Source organism: Neodiprion pinetum, chromosome 7, assembly GCF_021155775.2.
Source record: "Neodiprion pinetum isolate iyNeoPine1 chromosome 7, iyNeoPine1.2, whole genome shotgun sequence".
Taxonomy (NCBI): Eukaryota; Metazoa; Arthropoda; class Insecta; order Hymenoptera; family Diprionidae; genus Neodiprion; species Neodiprion pinetum.
The window spans coordinates 7373219-7393290 of record NC_060238.1 but is presented as its reverse complement, the minus strand read 5'-3'; the positions used below and the strand labels follow the sequence as shown (position 1 = coordinate 7393290).

Genomic DNA, 20072 nt, shown 5'->3' with positions numbered 1-20072 from the left:
AGATTCGCAGCCTCTAGCACCCATTAACCCTTAATTTGGCTAGGTTGCAATTACAGCTAAGGCTAGTATTACCCAGTTGGTATAAGTTTCGAGTGAGAAGTGCCAGCAAGTTCGCGGAGGCGCGTAATAACTTGAATATCAGTTACTTCCAAGGGGGCGTTGAGCACAAAACGTGCAGGGGAAGTGAAAAAGATCTGTTCAAACATCCCTAGGCCTGAAATTCTAGGGAAAAATCTAGGGAAAAACTTGAATCCGAGCAAATTCGAATTCCGCAAGCTCAGATATCAACGATTTGATATCAACTTGATTATCACTTACTTCCATAGAGCGTTGAGCACAAAACCTGCAGGGGAAGGAAAAAGATCTGTTCAAACATCCCTAGGCCTGAAATTCTAGGGAAAAATTTAGGGAAAAACTTGAATCCGAGCAAATTCGATTTACTCAAGCTCAGATATCAACGATTTGATATCAACTTGAATATCAGTTACTTCCAAGGGGGCGTTGAGCACAAAACGTGCAGGGAAAGTGAAAAAGATCTGTTCAAGCATCCCTAGGCCTGAAATTCTAGGGAAAAATCTAGGGAAAAACTTGAATCCGAGCAAATTCGAATTCCGCAAGCTCAGATATCAACGATTTGATATCAACTTGATTATCAGTTACTTCCACAGATCGTTGAGCACAAAACGTGCAGGGGAAGTGAAAAAGATCTGTTCAAACATCCCCAGGCCTGAAATTCTAGGGAAAAATCTAGGGAAAAACTTGAACCCGAGCAAATTCGAATTACGCTAGCTCAAATATCAACGATTTGATATCAACTTGAATATCAGTTACTTCCATAGAGCGTTAAGCACAAAACCTGCTGGGGAAGTGAAAAAGATCTGTTCAAACGTCCCTAGGCCTGAAATTCTAGGGAAAAATCTAGGGAAAAACTTGAATCAACGATTTGAGAAGAAGTTTTGCTGTTAGAAAATTCAAAATGATTGAGCTCTGATGTTTTCTAATTTTTCCTTTTTGAATTTGTTCTCATTCCTTATATCGATTTTATTATTTGCATTTGAATTTATGAAAATTTCCCACTCATATCATCTGTGAAACGTACAATATAGAACTTATTCCACACTTTTAAAACTTCATGTTTTCGGTGATTTATCTTCATTTTATTTCGCATGCTCAACAGCCGAGTCGTTGTTATATTATAAGATTAATGTGCCCTACCTTTTCCTGCCTCTTTTCAAATTATCCTCCAGGGTGCAATAAATATATGCTGCCCATTCACTTACATGCTTGTTTACTCGTTCCGCTATTCATCTCCCCGTTTTTCCTCTCATAAGCAACATTGTTGGTTAAATGCGTGCCGCAGAATACGAATTTCCTCAATAATAAATATCAATAATGTATATGCAATTTTCGTAATTTAAAAAATTCCTTCCCCTTAGCATCTCGAGAGAATCACAATTCTGAAATTGACTTTAAAACTGCGTTGAAATGTAACCGAAAAATTGACTCGTTTATCCGTAAAATTTTGTTACTAATAGATTAGTATTTTGTTTCTAATGACTGTGAAATCCGCCAATAATGAAATTTTTTCCCACGTATTTTATTCATCGACTATTTTTGTCCGGTTACCCCGGAGTCAAAATTCGGGGGTGTAATTTACCCGAGAAAGTTTTCGCGGGGCTCCGTTCGATCTCCGTATTCACTTTTCGGTATGAAAATTTACAGGAGCTTGTCGCAAGCTGCCAACGCCCAATTCATCATCTCCGGGAAAATTGTGAACCGGGGGATTTCAACCGACGTATTTTCGTGTTACGTACAATAAACTCAAAGACGAGAGGTACAATGTGGAGCGGGAAAAAAGTACTTATACTTAAGTATTCGCGCTGAGAGAAATTTTGTTTCTTATACAGTTACTAGAACATCTTTGTAAAATGGTTGTCGTTACGTTAACAGTTTGAATATCGTTGAAATTACAAGAAAATGTGTTACCGGTTATTATTTAGTGTGATTTTCATTGTCGACTATTAAATCTTTTGATTACAGCCGTAACAACTAATTTTCATTTCGTACCTGGAATTACAGACTTTTCAGTGATGCAGCTGAAAAATTAATATACACGGAGAGAAAGGAGTATTTTAGTCACGTGATATTCGTTTAATTCCGAAAACTTAATATAATCGTAGAATTGAATCAAGCCTTTGAATAAAAATTTTGTATCAAAAAAAAATGTGAGATTAAAATGACTAAACATTTTATTGAACGCACCTTAATCGTTTTGTTTTAAAACTATTAAATTATTGTATCAAAACAAATTAAGCTCATTCTCTTTGATGTATTGTCGAGTGAAGATGTCAATGGTTGAAAGCAGGTATCAAAATTTGTTGTTAGAAAAATCTTTTGCATTGACTGAACATTAGAGTTATTCAAGCGTTCAAAACACATTCTCCAAATGATATCATTCATCATTCTGTTAGGTGAATATTTTGTGGGACTTACTCGATATTTGATGAATGAGAACCGAAAACTTATTGTTGTGTATATAAAAGTCTAAATTGAACTTGTGCCAATAGTTTTTGTTTATTTGTAGTCAACATCAGTTTCGGTGACTCGAAACTTGGTATTATGCTTTCTTCACTTGTAACAGTTCCGATGATAACTTTATATCACATTATCCGTATCTAACTTCTAAGCCGCCTACCCGGTTTTATAACTATCTCTGAAACTAATTCCGTAACGAGAAAGTTCACCGCCTAGTGGCCCTTCATAGTACTAGTATACCGATGTTTACGATCAATATATTCTCTACTTGTTTCAAAGCACGTGACGTTTCTTTTACCTCTTAAACAAATCGGTGCAACTGATTCAACGAGTTACGCCAAAAAAGCTCCGATTGGATCAACAAAGTATGGCATTCCATCGATGTAAGTTTTTGCTGGCTAGATTCGTGTACTGATTTTATTTGAAGTACCTAATTGTTTCTGTCAACGAAAATGAAATTTGCAGGAACAATACACAAACTTCAAATGAAATGATATTCAGTTGACTCAGTTCCGGAAACACATTAAAAGATTCACTCGAATCAACACTTCACTCGATCGCGACAAGAAAGGCTTTCGTTGGAACAAGGAATTCGCTTGTCTCAATCGTTCTGACAAACTATCTAAATCGAAATTGTTGAATCGAGGTCATCGTATTTGGAACAAATAAGGGATACCAGATTAAAGTGAATGGAATCTGTTCTGTTAATTCAAAAAATTTTATCCCTCCGTGTGGTCAAATACTATATATAATTAAAAAGAAAATAACACAACAACAAGAAATGTCTCACTTGAGTCTCGGCATCAGCAGTGTATGATTCTGATTCACCGTAAAGTGAACACCGCGTTCATCCATCCGAGGAGCCCGCATATTCCTGTAACATAATTCTTGTATGGTTTAATTGAACCGCCGGCGAAATCACGTCGTCTAGCGGTTTGGATGGCTGTTCTTAGGAAAAAAACTAGCTACAGCGTTTAAAATTTATGCAACAAGTCGTTTATATCAATTCGACACCCACAATTACAGCAAAGTATCTTCGAATGGAATGAAAAAATCTTGCAAATTCTAAATACCGTACAGCAAATGTATAGTAAATTTACAAATATAATACATTTATTACATAATTTAGTAAGTACAAAATACGCTTTTGCGTTTCTCCAATCAAGTTAAACAAGATTGAAAAATTTTATGGCAAATTTAATAAAAATGTTTAGTAATTCGCTTTAAAACGCTACAATTTTCAGTCGGCTACACTTTTGTGTAGTAAATGTGTAGTAAATTCACGAACATCTGTAACAGTGCGTGAAAACTCCGGCATTGCCGCATAACGTTGCTTGTAATGTTCGAGTATAAATAGCAAGTTTGTATGGGAATAACCGAGTGGCAGAACCTCGTAGAAATCCTGACAGTATGCCGGAACTATTCTGTAACTTTACTACCAAAGTTATATCGGAGAGAGAATTTCCCGTATTGAATTCAACTCATGTAACGCATCTGAAATAAATTTCAGAATGTGGATGCAGTTTTAAGTTCATAGTCAAAAATGTTGTAGAAAGAAAAAAAAGTCAAAGAAACCAAAAGACGTTTCAGCAAGTTATTTTGCAACGAGTTTCTGAGCTTGCGGAGCTGTTGAAAAGTTATTCGAATTTTTCTTTTGCAATTATGAATACTTCAAAGTTGAAAACTTTGCGCATGAAAATTTGCTGTCGCATCTACTGGCTTTTATCGGGACAACAGAAATCCGAGATAAATCCAGTTGTTATCTCAAATTAGTGTTTTGTTTTTCAATTGTAAAACTTGAGTGCATCGCTTGAATTAATTTCCTGCCCAAAGTTGATATCCTTTCCATAAAGACTCGTGAAAAATTTTGACTCAGGCAAAATACCAGCAAAATATCGTCTCATCGATCGATGGATAACGGAATCTTTATATCTGTATAAAGGATACGAGAAGGATTATAAATTGAGACGTGCAGAAGGAGGAATAGAAATCAGAAAGTGAGCTTAGAGTGAGCGGAATTAAAGAGTATTTATACCGAGTGGTCGAAAGCGCGGCCCATCTTCCGGTGATTGATGACGCTCAAATTTGCATCGGCTCCTCCCAATCCTGGTCTACGAATATCATATAAACCATCCTCCCATTTAATGCGGTCAATGTACTATAAGCCATAACAATACATAAGCAGCCCTATATATCTACATATATTATACATACCTCCTACTTTGAATTTGCCTTTGCCGGAATCATTAATAACCGACGTTGCGCTTTTATTCCGGTAAAGCAGAACAGGAAAGTTTACTTTCGATCCTGGTCGCCTTTGCCTATAGTTTCAAAATTTTCCTACTCAAAATCGCTGCCTCATACCTACTTATTTTAGGCTGTGGACATATGGTGGATTCCAAACTTCACTGTAAAGGCAATCTCCTGACGGGGAAATGGTGTATGGATCGAAGAAGTCATTATTTTTCTAACTCTCCGCAAAATCATTCCCTCAAACGAATAATTAAAACTATTTGAAGAAAGCACCGGAAAGCTCAGAATTGATTATCGCTGGCTGAAATTATAGGTACAGGATTTATTGATCAAAGAAGTCATTCTTTTTATAACTCTCCGTAAAATCAATCTCTCAAATTAGTATTCAAAAATATTTGAAAAAAGCACGGGAAAGCTCAGAATTGACTGATCGTCATTTGAAATTACAGGCGCAGGATTTATTGATCGAAGTAGTCATTCTTTTTTTAACTCTTCGCGAAGTCAATCTCTCAAATTAATATTCAAAACTATTTGAAGAAAGCACAGGAAAGCTTAGAATTTATTATCGCTGGCTGAAATTATAGGTATAGGATTTATTGATCAAAGAAATCATTCTTTTTATAACTTTCCGCGAAATCAATCTCTTAAATAAATATTCAAAGTTATTTGAAAAAAGCACGGGAAAGCTCAGAATTGATCGATCGTTATTTGAAATTACAGGTATAGGATTTATTGATCAAAGAAGTCATTCTTTTTATAACTTTCCGCGAAATCAATCTCTTAAATAAATATTCAAAGTTATTTGAAAAAAGCACGGGAAAGCTCAGAATTGATTGATCGTTAATTGAAATTATAGGTATAGGATTTATTGATCAAAGAAGTCATTCTTTTTCTAACTCTTCGTAAAATCAATCTCTCAAATAAATATTGAAAACTATTTGAAGAAAGCACCGGAAAGCTCAGAATTGATTGTCGCTGGTTGAAATTATAGGTACAGAATTTATTGATCGAAGATTTTATTCTTTTTCTAACTCTCTGCGAAACCAATCTCTCAAATGAATATTCGAAACTATTTGAAACAAGCACCGAAAAACTCAGAACTGATTGATCGTCGGGTGAAATTATAAGTAGGTACTGTTCTTTTCTCTTTAACTCGGTATATCTGAAACTTTGTCACAAAATCTAAGGAAAAAGGAATATTGTGAAGTCTTCTTCTAATGAACATCACTACGGGGGTAAATGTTGAATAATCGATTATTATAATTGATCGTCGACCTGGACGTAATGAACATCGGCGAAAAGGTCCTTGAATAATGAATTCCATTAATCACTTGATCACATACAAACACGGTGATCAAATAAGGCAAGGAAAGTTTTTTCTTTTTACTTCAAACCGATTTTATTTTATTTAAAAAAGCGATCAGAACGATAATTCGGATTATTGACAATACTGAAAATTCAGAGGAAACAATATCTCGTAACCTTATTTTTTTGTTACAGAATTCTCAAAAAAGACATACAAATTTCCACCGTGAAGAAAGCTGATTTAAGCTAAGGTATTGATTTCAATACCTCAAAAAAAGTTCCAGAATCGTCTTCTCAGAGAATTTTACGAGAAACAAAAAGAAATTTTTTTGGGTCAAGTATGAGAGAAAGGAAATTTGAAGGGATCGTATAATGTTTCAATTGAAATTTCTTTGTGCTATTTCATATTATGGAAAAATTATGTGAGGAGGGAAAAGGGTGCGTCGAGTTTTGAGTATTATTCAAATTATAGGGGTGCGGTAAGTCGATTGAGGCATCGCGTCTCGTCGTTCTTGAGAAATTTTTTGCTCGTGCCGAGATTATGAAAGGGTGATCAATCTTTGACCGCGGACATAAGAGATTTGTGAGATGAGATCGAGAAAAGAAATTGTACTGATTTGAAAAATGAGTAAATATACCGTAAACATGATATTATACGTCCTCCTTATTTTGAATCGAGAACAGATTTTTCACGAAAAAAAACTGAAAAAAAAAAACTGGTCGACTTTCCAACGAAGTTTTCCACCGAAGCCACAGTCTGCATAAATATTTTTTAGTGCTCACTAAGCGTTCGAAATGTTTCTTTGTTCTCAAATTCAAATCCCAGAACTTTCATCTTTTTTTTTTTCCTTCAAAATTCTAAGAAGAAAGTTTTTTCAGTTACGATAATTATAATCTAAAGAACATAAAATGAACGAACTCAGAAGGAAAAATTAATACTTTCGTATCATTATAAAACTGCCTAATCTTTCTCGGTAAGGCTTTAAATTTTCACCGGTTATTTTTCTCCATGTTTGAGTTGTACAAAAGACCCTGAAAATGATGAAAAATTCACTCTTGCTTCATTGAAAAAGTAACGTTAAGATTTCATTGTTAGTAAAAATGCAAACGAATATTTTTTTAAATATCGGGAAAGAAAGCGAAATTTCTATTGTACAGTACGAAAACTAGTTCCAACAATAAATTTCCGAAATAAGCAATCTGTGATCACTCAGAAAATAAATCTTGTACATCTTTACGAAACATTTTTTTCAAGTCCCTTTGATTAATCTGGAGAAAAAATGTTTCTAAAGTAATCAAGGTTTTTTTTTCTGATGCCATAAAATGTAACCGAATCAAGTTTTTTCGGATGAAAGCACAATTTTTTCAAAAGCAATTTAATGAATATAAATTTAGAGCATTAAAAATATGAAAAAATTGTTTTGTTCATCAAAATTTTGGTACAGTGTCTCAAATAGAATGGTTCAGCAAAATATGAGCTCTTAATATTGATATTTAGAAGTGGCTATTTTAGTTTTTCCATTTCTCATTTCAATAACACGTAAAAAAAGAATGGAAAAAGTTTTGAATTTCTTTTCTCCTAAACGGTTTGAGTTATCAACTATCTAGCAACAGATTCTTATAGGAAACTTCACGCTCTAAAAAAGCACTGAGATAGAATTTTTCCAACTCCAACCGATTAAGAGATATATTCGCCTATAAACATTGCGTCATCTTGAATATCTTTTAATCGCTTAGAGTTAGGAAAATTTTATCTCAGTAATTTTTTCAAGAGCGTAAAATTTCCTATAAGAATCTGTATTTGGATAGTTTATAAGTCAAGGCGTTGACGCAAAAAAAAATTCAAAAATTTTCCGTTTTTTTCCGAAAAAGGGAAAAAATAAAATAGTCACCCATAAATATCAATATCAAGAACTGATATTTGGCTGAGATATTCTATTCGAGATGCTCTACCGAAATTGCAATGCGAGTTTGAAAATAAAAAAAAAAGTGGCACACCGTAGTGAAATTACATTTTTGATATTCAAGCATGTGGATTTGACCTCCGAAACAAACAATTTGTTGGGATGTATTTTAATGAAACAAAAATCCGTTTCACTAATGAATATAAAGAAGCGTAAGGAATTAGGTGCTCTTTAAATTTAAATAAGAATTTGTTCAATTGTATGTAATACCGGAAAACTATCTCTGATTATAAGAAATATTATTGAATTTAAACCAAATATTCTGAATGTGTCGAGTATCGATTTGCGTCGCGTTACGAGGGACGGAGAAATAATTGTTTCGATCATCAGGGATCAGCTGTGGCAAATCTCGTGTAATTTGGCATCCACGAAACTTCGGATAAGCTGATTATCCAATAAATCCGTTTTCTGCCCGAAGGAAACATATGAAAAGAGGTCCAATAACCGAATGAAACTTGTGTTTGTCTAGCTGATCATACTTGAGCGTTTCTCATTTTTCCAACTTCTTTCGAACTTTCGTTCGCCCATTGGCTGGATGTGAGTTCGAGTTAGACAGATCTTTGGCAATATGTCGCAGCTAAAAAAGGAAAAACGATCTCGTGATAAATCATCCTCGTACACATTGTTCGAGGTATTTCACGTAAACCGGGAGGAATTCGTTGCCGCAGCAACAGGTTTGCAAAGACACTGTGAAATCAAACTTTAATTGCAGTCGATAATTGAAACAGTGAACGGAAAAATTGTAATAAGTAAAAATTGCAAACTACGAGTGAAATTTACAAATACAGTTTGCAATTGAAACGACGAGAAAATGGAAAAAAGATTTTTTCTTTTTCAACTTGTAATTGAAATTACATCTATTTCGTGATCGGAATGAAGCAAAATACGAATGACGTGGTATTTTGTAATTTGAACAAAATGTAATACAAAATACACTTATACTTTGTAACTGTAATGAAAAAAAAATTGCAGTATCGATAAATTTGTATTTTTATTTCATTTGAATTGATAAAATAAAAATTACACTCGCATCGAATTTGTATTTTTGTTTCATTTGAATTACAAAATAAAAATGATATTCACATTAAATTTGTATTTTCATTTCTCCTGAATTGCAAAATACATATTGCATTTGCATTAAATTTGAATTTTTACTTCTCCCGAATCACAAAATACAAATTGCGTTTGCATTAAATTTATATTTTTGTTTCATTTGAACTACAAAGTAAAATTTGTATCTTCATTTCTCCTAAATTACAAAATATAAATTACATTTGCATTGAATTTGTACATTTATTTCTTCTGAATTACAAAATAAAAATGATATTTGCATTAGATTTGTATTTAGATTTCTCCTGGATTACAAAATACAAATTGCATTTACATTACATTTGTATTTTTATTTCATCTGAATTACAAAATTCAATTTACGTTTTTATTACATTCGCATGATGTAACTCACATTAAATAAAATTCAAATCGCATTTTTTTAAATGTCTATTGGTAATTTGTAATATTATATTGAAAAAATTGTAATTGAGTCAAATAAAAATACGAATTACATTTTGAAATTGTAATTGACAACGACTCCAAATTAATTGTTTATCACGGTAATTATTTCCTGTTTGCCTCCGAGTAACCCAAATACGTGCGCTTGTCGCACGATTTTCATATTTGCTGCGACTTTTTATTTTCGTTTCTATTCTTTTTTTGTTCTCATTTCGGTCAATTTGTTTCAATGTATAACGGGGAGTTTCCGTATTGCGGCATATCGCGTACATTATACATACATATATGCGTATATACGCGTATCTATATACGTTGCAAAATAAAGCTCAAAGCTCCACAATTCATCCTGCTTATAACGGTATGCGGGAAATGAAATTATCCTTCCCATTTTCTGCTATCGCAAGCATAGATTAACGACCGTAAAATCAGGATTTGCATATCGTACAGACGTCTGTTCCCGGAAAAATGGATGTATCTGTATAATCATGCATAATCAGATCAAATTTTGTATCATCTATCATATTACATACGATTACATTCGCTTAGGTATGGATGATCAGATCTGATATTACATCTGATTACTTCAATTCATCGAATACCAGATACTAGATCTGATGAAATATAGTCTGTAATCTAATTGGATTTAACTGCATATGACTGTATATAATATCAAAAACGTCCGTATGTAAAATCACATCTGATGATTACATCGTATTTTGTAATTGATCTGAAATAAAATATAAATCACATTGATAGCAATTTTGACGTTTGTTGAGACCTTACGTTTGATGCAATGATTCATTACATCGAAATATTGTAATTAGATTGGGTTAAGATATCAATAACTTGTAAGTCTCTTGATTAAACCGAAATTAATAAACACTTACAGATATAATTTTTACTTCGTCAAAAATGTAATTTCAATTTCATCTTGCCCTTCTTATAAATACAAATGTGATGTGTATTTCATTTAATTCTGTTTACAAAATGAAATTCAATCTGAACCTCACTTCGTTCCAATTATAAAATCCAAATGCAACTTGTATTCTACTGTAATTTCTCAATTCTATTTGGCTGGTTACAATTTTTACCGTCACTGCAAATCCAATTGTAATACGTAACTTATTTCAATCCTATTAAAAATATCATGTGGCATAAATAAATTACAAATTGTAATTAGCCGATACCCAATACTGGTTATGCGTTGTAATTTTTCAATTCTATTCGATCAATTACAACTTTGCCCATCTCTACAAATCCAATTGTAATACCTAACTTATTTCACTCCCATTACAAAAATATCACGCAGCATAAAAAAATTACAAATTTTAATAAGCAGATGCCCAATACTGATTACACATTGTAATTTCTCATTTCTGTTTGGCTAGTTACAATTTTTCCCATCGCTACAAATCCAATTGCAATACGTAACTATTATTTCACTCTTGTTAAAAAATATCAGGCAGGATGAATGAATTACAAATTGTAATCAGCCGATACCCAATACTGGTTATGCATTGTAATTTTTCAATTCTATTTGATCAATTACAACTTTGCCCATCGCTACAAATCCAATTGTAATACCTCACTTATTTCACTCCCATTACAAAAATATCACGCAGCATAAAAAAATTACAAATTTTAATAAGCAGATGCCCAATACTGATTACACATTGTAATTTCTCATTTCTGTTTGGCTAGTTACAATTTTTCCCATCGCTACAAATCCAATTGCAATACGTAACTATTATTTCACTCTTGTTAAAAAATATCAGGCAGCATGAATAAATTACAAATTGTAATTAGCCGATACCCAATACTGGTTATGCATTGTAATTTTTCAATTCTATTCGATCAATTACAACTTTGCCCATCGCTACAAATCCAATTGTAATACGTAACTTATTTCACTCCTATTACAAAAATATCACGCAGCATAAACAAATTACAAATCTTAATAAGCAGATGCCCAATACTGATTACACATTGTAATTTCTCATTTCTGTTTGGCTAGTTACAATTTTTCCCATCGCTACAAATCCAATTGCAATACGTAACTATTATTTCACTCTTGTTAAAAAATATCAGACAGCATGAAAAAATTACAAATTGTAATTAGCTGATGCCCAATACTGATTATACGGGCACCATTGCTGAGCTGAAATTTCGTTGATTTGAGGCTTTCGATATAGCACGAAACAACATTGTTTCGGCCAATATGGAAGTTTGTTAATTCCGCGGCCTCAGAAAGGTCGAGACTCGGGTTTCAAAGGGTTTGACGCATGGCAGGGCTATTTAAACATTTGCATTTTCGTAAGCGGGTCGGAGAGGGCGGCTTGTGTACGGATTTCGCTGTTTACGATTTGGTAACGAAAAAGTTGGACCGCCGGGAAATGAGTTCAAAAGGATTCGAGGAGCCGAGTTGCTACTGTTGGGCGGATCGTCGGGCGTATTTCCTCGAACTTTATTACGTTACAGTTACTGGACAAATTTCACTTGTACTTTCCTATCGTAATTCTTCACAAAGTATAGACTAGATTTACGGTAGAGCCTGAAACATGCATGTTTACTGAAATTGTTCGTCTTTTCCAAATCGATTTTCTGTATTTTACATTTCAATCACTGTCGCGTGGGCGATTCACTCGAGGAAGTCATTTACAAATGTAACACTCAAAAATCAAATTGTAATTCAAGCGAACTGAAATGACGGAAATTTTTTTTTTTCAAATAACGGGGAATTAATTGAGGAAAATGAGATCGTTGGAAATCATAGCGAGTCGTTTGAAAATAAATGATTGCGTTGGAAATCATGGAAATCGTTTCAAGTTTTACCATGATCGCCAAATAGTTTCATTTTTAAAATATTCCATTAATTTCACACTCAATAAAACTCACACGGTCGATCAGAAATCAATGCTAACGAATTGAAATCGTATACGTTCAATATCCGAGTAAATAGCTCCTGGATCTAAAGCCGCTGAATCATTCGTTTTAATTATATTAATCATTAATTTTTTTTTTTTTTGGTGCTCACCCAAAGAAACTGTCCAATAATTTTATCTCTATGAACTTATTGTAAAATTTAATTTAATTACTGGTTTTATCTGATAATGAAAAATTTCTATTCAATCAGGGGCGGTTAAGTTGAACTTTAATTTTCGTAAATTTCAAATACCTATTCCTATCAACATATTGTTATAAGTTTCTATTGTTTTTTGCAGACTAATCAACGTTATAAGTTCGTAAATAATAATTTAAAAAATTTACAACACGTACAAAATTGTGACACTAATTTTACACCAATTGTGTGTATAATTTATTGCACCGATTGGAAATATCCTCGGATATTTGATCAAGGACAAATTTCGGTGCAGCCAAGTCGTATAAGTCGTATAGTTTTCAGCCGAATCAGAGAATCCGCCCATTGCTTGTACCTCGACTTCTTGGCTTCCTTTTCCCGTCGATCCACCCAGCTTCGGATATTATCTTATTGTAGAATTCCTCGTCGGCGTTTTCGTGGCAGAAACCCGCTCAAGGATCAAAAGCTCGCGTCGTCTCGAAAGCTCTGCGAAGCTCTGAGAAACTCTGCGGTTTGTATAGTAGGTATTATAGCTGTGAGCGTAAAGTCTGGCCGTGTCTCCCGCCTTTGCAAGCCCATTAAGCTCACCACACGCAAGTTACAGTAAGACTCTCTTTACAATAAAATAATAACTGTGACCGATTTTCGTTGAAACGCGTTATTACACAGTGTCTGATTTGAGTCAACAATTAATGCGGTACATTTTTCGATCACCGTTTGTTATGCTTTATTATCGTCGTATTTTTATACTCAAGTACATTTCAATTACCTCCTTGAAAAATACTTAAGTTGCACATTCTGTTATCGTTGAGTAGATAGGTTTCATTAAAAAAAAGTAAAAAAGGATTAAAGTGATAAAACAGTGTAACGAAGTCATTTAATATTTGGTATCAAATTTCTTTTGGTGTATTCGCTTGAGTCACTTCTACAAGATAAAAAAGGTTGCAAGAACAATTTTTCACTTTGAGGTAGTAAAAGATAAGTTCACAAAGTATCATTCTCAGAACTCAAAAACGCATTCTTGTAACTAACTTCCTGATCAGCACCGCACCGATTGACCTCTTCAAGACCAATCGTTTTGCACTAACGTAGCTAAAGACCAATTAGATGTCTTTCCAAAATTCCCACTTTTAAACCAAACTAATGCAGCATAGAATCTTCTTAAGACACAAGAAAGTAAAGAACTAAATTGAACATCAAAGAACGCAGAACAAATTGAGATTTCAGACCATTCAGAACTAAGTCAAGCTGCAGCCCATAAAGAACCAATCCATACTTAAAAAAATACTTATTGTTTTCGAAGATGAGCGTTTATTCGTTGAAAAAAACTTTGATTGACACGGAAATCGGTTGAAAAGCTTGTTTTTATATTAATTCACAATGAAAAATTCACAATGAAAAGTTGAAGATTGATAATGCGATATCTAAAATAATGAAACAACGAATAATACACAACTATAGAAAAAAATTCCAATAGCTTAAAACACTAGATACTGACTTTGTCCGCTAATGAATCTCGAAAAAGAGTCAAAATAATTCTGGCTGAAGGTTAAAAATGATAATTGCAAAAGTTATAATTCGTTGAATTTCACTAGTTTTGTTACGTATGCGTATAGATATACTTTAGAGTCGTGTGACGTCACGTTTCTATTGACCTATTTTATTTGCTCTAGCTTTGTTTCAAATGAATGAAGAAAAAATGTAACCGAATTTTTTTTCCTCAACTGGTAAAACGTGAAACCTTTCCCACCAACAACAGACTAATCATATTCGACGAAGTTTCTTTATCAGACAGAATTGTGCGGATAAAGTTGATTGAATAACAAAATATTGACAAATTTGGCACAGAAATTCGGTACGACTTGGGTTGCCGTAAAAAGTATTTTAATTCATCAAATTTGTATTTTGACACATGCTTTCTGCTTATAATTCAACCGAATTACGATGATTTTACCGAACACAGTGAGACTGATATTTTCGAACATATTACGAACTCATGAATGATTGGGTCTAGTTAAAAAAAAAACATTATACAAGTCTTTTACTGCACAATTCTCTTGAGGTAAATTGAACGGTGTATTTTTTATTTTTTTTTATCTCTTTTCGCTAAGATTCTTGAGTGCAGGCAATTTCATGTTCTTCTCGGATTTGGTCGGATAGCGTAAAATTATATACGCACACGTTGTATATCTATATATATATATACGTAATTCAGTGACTGACCCCATTTTATCTCCCGGGCAATTGAACCGGCGAGTCACAATAGAACTCGTGATTCTGTCTGCATGAGGATATTCCGCTCGATAAAAGGACACTCGCTTTCAATGAATTATATTACACGTGCATGAGGGAAAATAAACCAGTCAGAGATCGTGTCGTTATTAAAGAGAACCGAGGATTCGATAAATTTGTCTAAAATTCACTGCAATCTTGGTTAAAGAATACCTTGAAAAATGTTGATTATAAAAATTATCTTAGAACAATGTCGCTGTAAGTTTCCAATTTATGTAGCGAGTTTTGACAGTTGATTGGAACATTGATTTACGATGAGTATTGAATAAGGAAGCGTTAAACAGCGCAAACGTGTTGAAATTCAGTATCAGAATTATATTATTTTAGTTGAGATTTTATCTGAATATTGGTCAATCACGAGAAGCTTTTTTTGCATTCGCTCAACCAATTCCTGCAAACTTGCTGAATACGATAAATCAGAGTAGCAGAAAAGTGCTTTCTTCGTGAAACTTGGAAATTTGATGTAAATTGAAAAAGTTTTGAGTTTCAGTGACGTGGGAGAGCTGACGGGTATAGCACCTAGAAAAATAGGGTGCAACTAAATTTTTTATTTTACTAAAATTGTAGTTACAGGAAATGGATTTCATTCGATTTGAAAAAAAAAGAAAAATCATGAATTAGTGAGGATAAAAAGCTTCACAAATAAGATAAATCTTCTGGTATGTTTGTGTACCGAAGAAATTTAGTTTCTTCTATAGATTCTTTTCTGGTTGCACAGTTAACCAAAAATCGATGCTTTTTATCAATTTTATTACGAGACAGCCGCACATCTAGTACTTAACAAATTATCGCGTTCCTGCGGAGCAACGAAGATCTATTTAATAACTCAAATATTGGAAATAACGGAATTATGAACAGACGCTCAGATATCGATGTTTACAAATCGTTAAAAATCTAGTAGATTCTTTCGATTTCACTGCATGACGGTTTGTTTTATTCAGAAAAATATTTTCTATGAATTCACAGACGCATATTTTTTTCTGTCGTGTTAGCAATATCGTTTAATACACTTACTTTTCCAATATTACATCGATTCTCGTTACGATCAATAAATGGCAATATTAAATTAACTATTGAAAAGAAATCAGTCCCAGCGAGTTTTAAGTGAATAGTCTTTTGAATGAAATGTATGAAATAAATGAATAAACTAGATCTTCAACAATTATCTAATATATACTTGAGGCTTTTTTTCAATTTCAATATAATTTCTGTACTTTCAATGATTAAATATTCGGCAACGAATACGATACACTTCGGTAATGATATATTATGCAACAAGTGCGTAAAATCGAATTTTACGCACTGTATCGAAAAGTGCCATTATACGCAGTGATAAAAGTGCACGGATCGTTGATAATAATAATACGAGCTACTAATAACAGCCCTTTTCTTAAATTTTATTTTGACCGATGCCAGTCTTCTGATGTTTTTCACTGTCTTAGATTAATTTTCCATCCAAAAACTTACTAACCATCCGCCTGGAAAATAATTTTGTTCAAAAGACCATTTAATATTCAAATTTCGGCGCGTAGATTAGAATAGCTGATTATCCGATTGAAAAAAAAAGGATTCTCAATACTTAGATTACAGAAAACGTTCGCACAAAAAACCTGAAGCGGCAAAATTTTCGGGTTAGCACGCGTTCAGACGACCTGGAAGTGCGTAAAATCAAATTGAATATTTTGGACATGGTATGCGTAAAATCCGATTTTACGCAATGTTGGTACCGCGTAAAATAACAATTTTCGATACAGTGCGTAAAATCGCATTTTACGCATACCATGTCGAAAATACTCAATTTGATTTTACGCACTCCCGGATCGTCTTAACGCGGGCTTACCCGAAAATTCTTCAGCTTTCGATTTTTTGTGCAAAAGTATTCCTTAAAATCTACGTACTAAGAATCTTTTTTTTTGAATCGAATAACGAGCTATTCTAATATGTGCGCCAAAATTTGAAAATTAAATATCATTTTGAAGAAAATTCTTTTCCAGGTGGACGATTAGTATGCATGCGTAGAATCTGATTTTACTCACTGTTACCTTTCACCACGTAAAACAGCACTTTCCGATACAGTGCGTAAAATTGAATTTCACGCATACCATGTCGAAAATACACAATTTACGACTATCTACTCTAACGAAATTAATACGAAGTTCAACCTCCCGAAAAATGTTTCGACCATACTTCGGGTCCGTATTCGGAAGAGCAACGGTACAAAAACATAATCCCCCTAATTCCTGATTACATCGGATACGAGGATACGTCACGGAGGTCCATACAGAACTCTATACATCATCTCTCTCCGCGTATCCTCGCGTTTTCTATCGGCTGGCCTGCCAGATATCCCTGCGCGAGTAAAAGGATAAATAAATAAAGCGCCCCTCGGAAATGGCTCAATATTGTAACCGGCCTCACGCCTCCGAACCCGTTCCCCGTTATCCCGGAGCAATCCTGCAGGATGCGAGGCTCCTGCGGCACCCCCGGGAAAAAAACCGAGAACCAACGGATCCGTGAACGCGAAACGCTTCGATATAATATCCGTGTTACGGTATCACAAAAACTGGCAAAAAGGGGGAGATAATTTCGGACGCAAAACGGCTGCGACAGATTTCTGCAATTATCTTGTAACTCGTCTCTTTTTCTACGGCGTAATTAGCAATCCCCTAAAATACGGCTCGTCTATGGTGCATTCTTTGCGATCCGAGATCACTTCTGCTGAATAATTTCCTCGATTTTTCAAAATTTCATGAGTAGTAATTACTTTGTTATCACTTTATTCTATTAACTGTTGTTCGTTGTTTTTGATCGAACCGTTTCGGTGACCTATCTTTTCTCATCAAAAAATCGATGATTCGTATGAGAAAAGTGTCGGTAACAAATGTAATTCTTGTTGAATCATTCACCTTTGACTTTTTTTCCTCACTTTAAACGTATTCTCCTCGTATTGTGCATAATTTGTATTAAAAAAGTTGCGAGTAGTATCACTTGATACTAATCAAAAGTAAACACATACAACGATTATAATGCCGTGAAAACAATATGTAGAAACTCATGAGACATTTGCTTTTTAGTACACGCATTCGTATATATTTTAGAATTGTTTGGATAGTAAAATTATTGCTTATTTATAAATTTAGAGGTTAAATTTAATTCGCTGGATTTTACAATATCAAAAACATTTACCGCCAATCGAATATGTTGATTATAAATTTCGCTCTTAAATGAATGAAAATTGAAATTTTTTTAACCTCCACGGTTAATCGAAAAAACGATGTATATAGGTATGAAATGATAAAATGTCATACTCGATGAAATAACAAAGCAACGATATACAGAATCTGAGCTGAGAGATGTTTTGCCGAGTTCATAAAAATTTTTCAAAGTGTACGTTTTTAACACAAAAATAGAGAAAAGTAAGAACAGTTATTTAACGGTTCCAAAGTGATTAGCAGACGGACTTTCTTTGTTAGCAAATTTACGGTATTCAAGTTTTTCAAAATCATCGAGAAACTCTTTAGAATTAAACTCGATTCACTCGACTTCGGTCTTCCTTCCGAAGCACTGACAATGTCGCGGTTTTCTTTCATGAGCTTCCATCATCGACTTGCGCGGACATTTTTCCGACCCAGAGGTATTCGCGAGCTTCGTAGAAGGTGAATCAAGGATCCATAGAAGATACGAGAAGCGAGTAACGAGAAACGACTGAAAGAATTCCGAGATAGAGAAAGACCTCAGAGAAAGACAGTGAAGGGAAAAGCCGGGCAGCTTTGAGGTTAATGAAAGAAGCCACTTTAAGCTTCTCCTCTGCTCCGAAGAACGCCTGAAACCATTTCTAGAAGCAGTTTGAGCACCGGAACAAGCTCCACACCAAGCCGATAGCAGGAGAGTATAGATAGTTTCTATGTCAATAATTAGGACATCTAATGTAGTCCTTTTTTATCGACCGAGTCGGCGAGTTCTTATTTTTTGTTTTAAAATACAAAATTCTGGAACTTTTTAATTGTAGAGTTGGAAAAATTGCTGGAAAAAACAAAAAATGCGGTTCTCTGACATGTGTTATTCACTGAGTTTTGGGACAACGATAAAGTCCACGGGCGAGAAACTTTCCACCGTTATTGAAATAATGAAGAGTAAAACGGGAGTTGTTGAAATATTTTCATGTATTATTCATGCCAAGAAATTCCATTCGTCGGTTTATTAATGATAGCGGAATATGGAAAACAGCCGACTCAGTCGATAAAAAAGGACTGTCACGCACCCTTAATCAATCCCAGATGAATTTCTTGGGCACTTTGAATTGGGTTCGATCGGATCGATTCGTTGGAAAACAGATGCGATAATCGCAGGAACGGAAAGCCGGGAAGCTGCGATCGACGGATGAGACGCGAGATTTCTGCCAAAAGGAATGATTGGGCCGATGAAACAATGGCGAAAAAACGGGTGGCTGCGCGGCCGGCGAACCTTGCCAAATCACTTACCTCGAACAATGACGTCCAGGGATGGAAACAGGGAGTGAGATATTCGATTTCGGTCACAGCGACGATCTTGAACACTGGCCTCGTGCCTGTGATCGACATCTAAGGACGTTCTGCAAGCTGTTACAAAAACACCGATCAACTGCAACTCCTGCACATCTGCTGCAAAATATAGGGGTTGGATTTAGTGACGAGAAAAATAGTGATTCACTGATTACGAATTTCAAATAACAAATATTATTTGTCATTGAGATTGCAATGATTTCTGTTTTAATTTTAGATTAGAGCAATGTAAAACACAAGTTTCATTAGTGTTATATATATATATATACTTTTTGTCAATTCAGAGTCGATCAACAAAATTTGGGATTCGATATGAAATTTCTTTTTTTTTTTATTGAGAATTGAAAATTAATATATGAGATCTGAAGAAGATTTGGCAAAAAAAAAAAATTGTTTTGGAAAAGAAAAGTCAATATTTGAAGTCGTAATTTTGCATTTTGTAAATATCTTGATAAATACGTAATTTATGAAAAAATCACAAGAGACTTTTTTCACGGTAAATTAAATTTCATGAAAACGATGTTCTCAGACTTTTTGTCATATATGTTATATTTTGGGAGATTTTTAGAAAAAAGTGGAAAAAAAAAATTAAAA

At 34.0% G+C, this 20072-nt stretch overlaps 1 protein-coding gene across 1 annotated transcript in view; it reads right to left on the bottom strand.

The window, feature by feature from the left end:
* LOC124222966 (odorant receptor 13a-like) overlaps positions 1-19458 on the bottom strand; it is a 45000-nt gene extending 25542 nt beyond the window's left edge. The window contains exon 1 of the mRNA XM_046634511.2: positions 19419-19458. The gene's annotated coding sequence lies outside the window, so the exon portion shown is untranslated. The remainder of the gene's footprint in view (positions 1-19418) is intronic.
* Between the last annotated feature and the right edge of the window lie 614 nt (positions 19459-20072).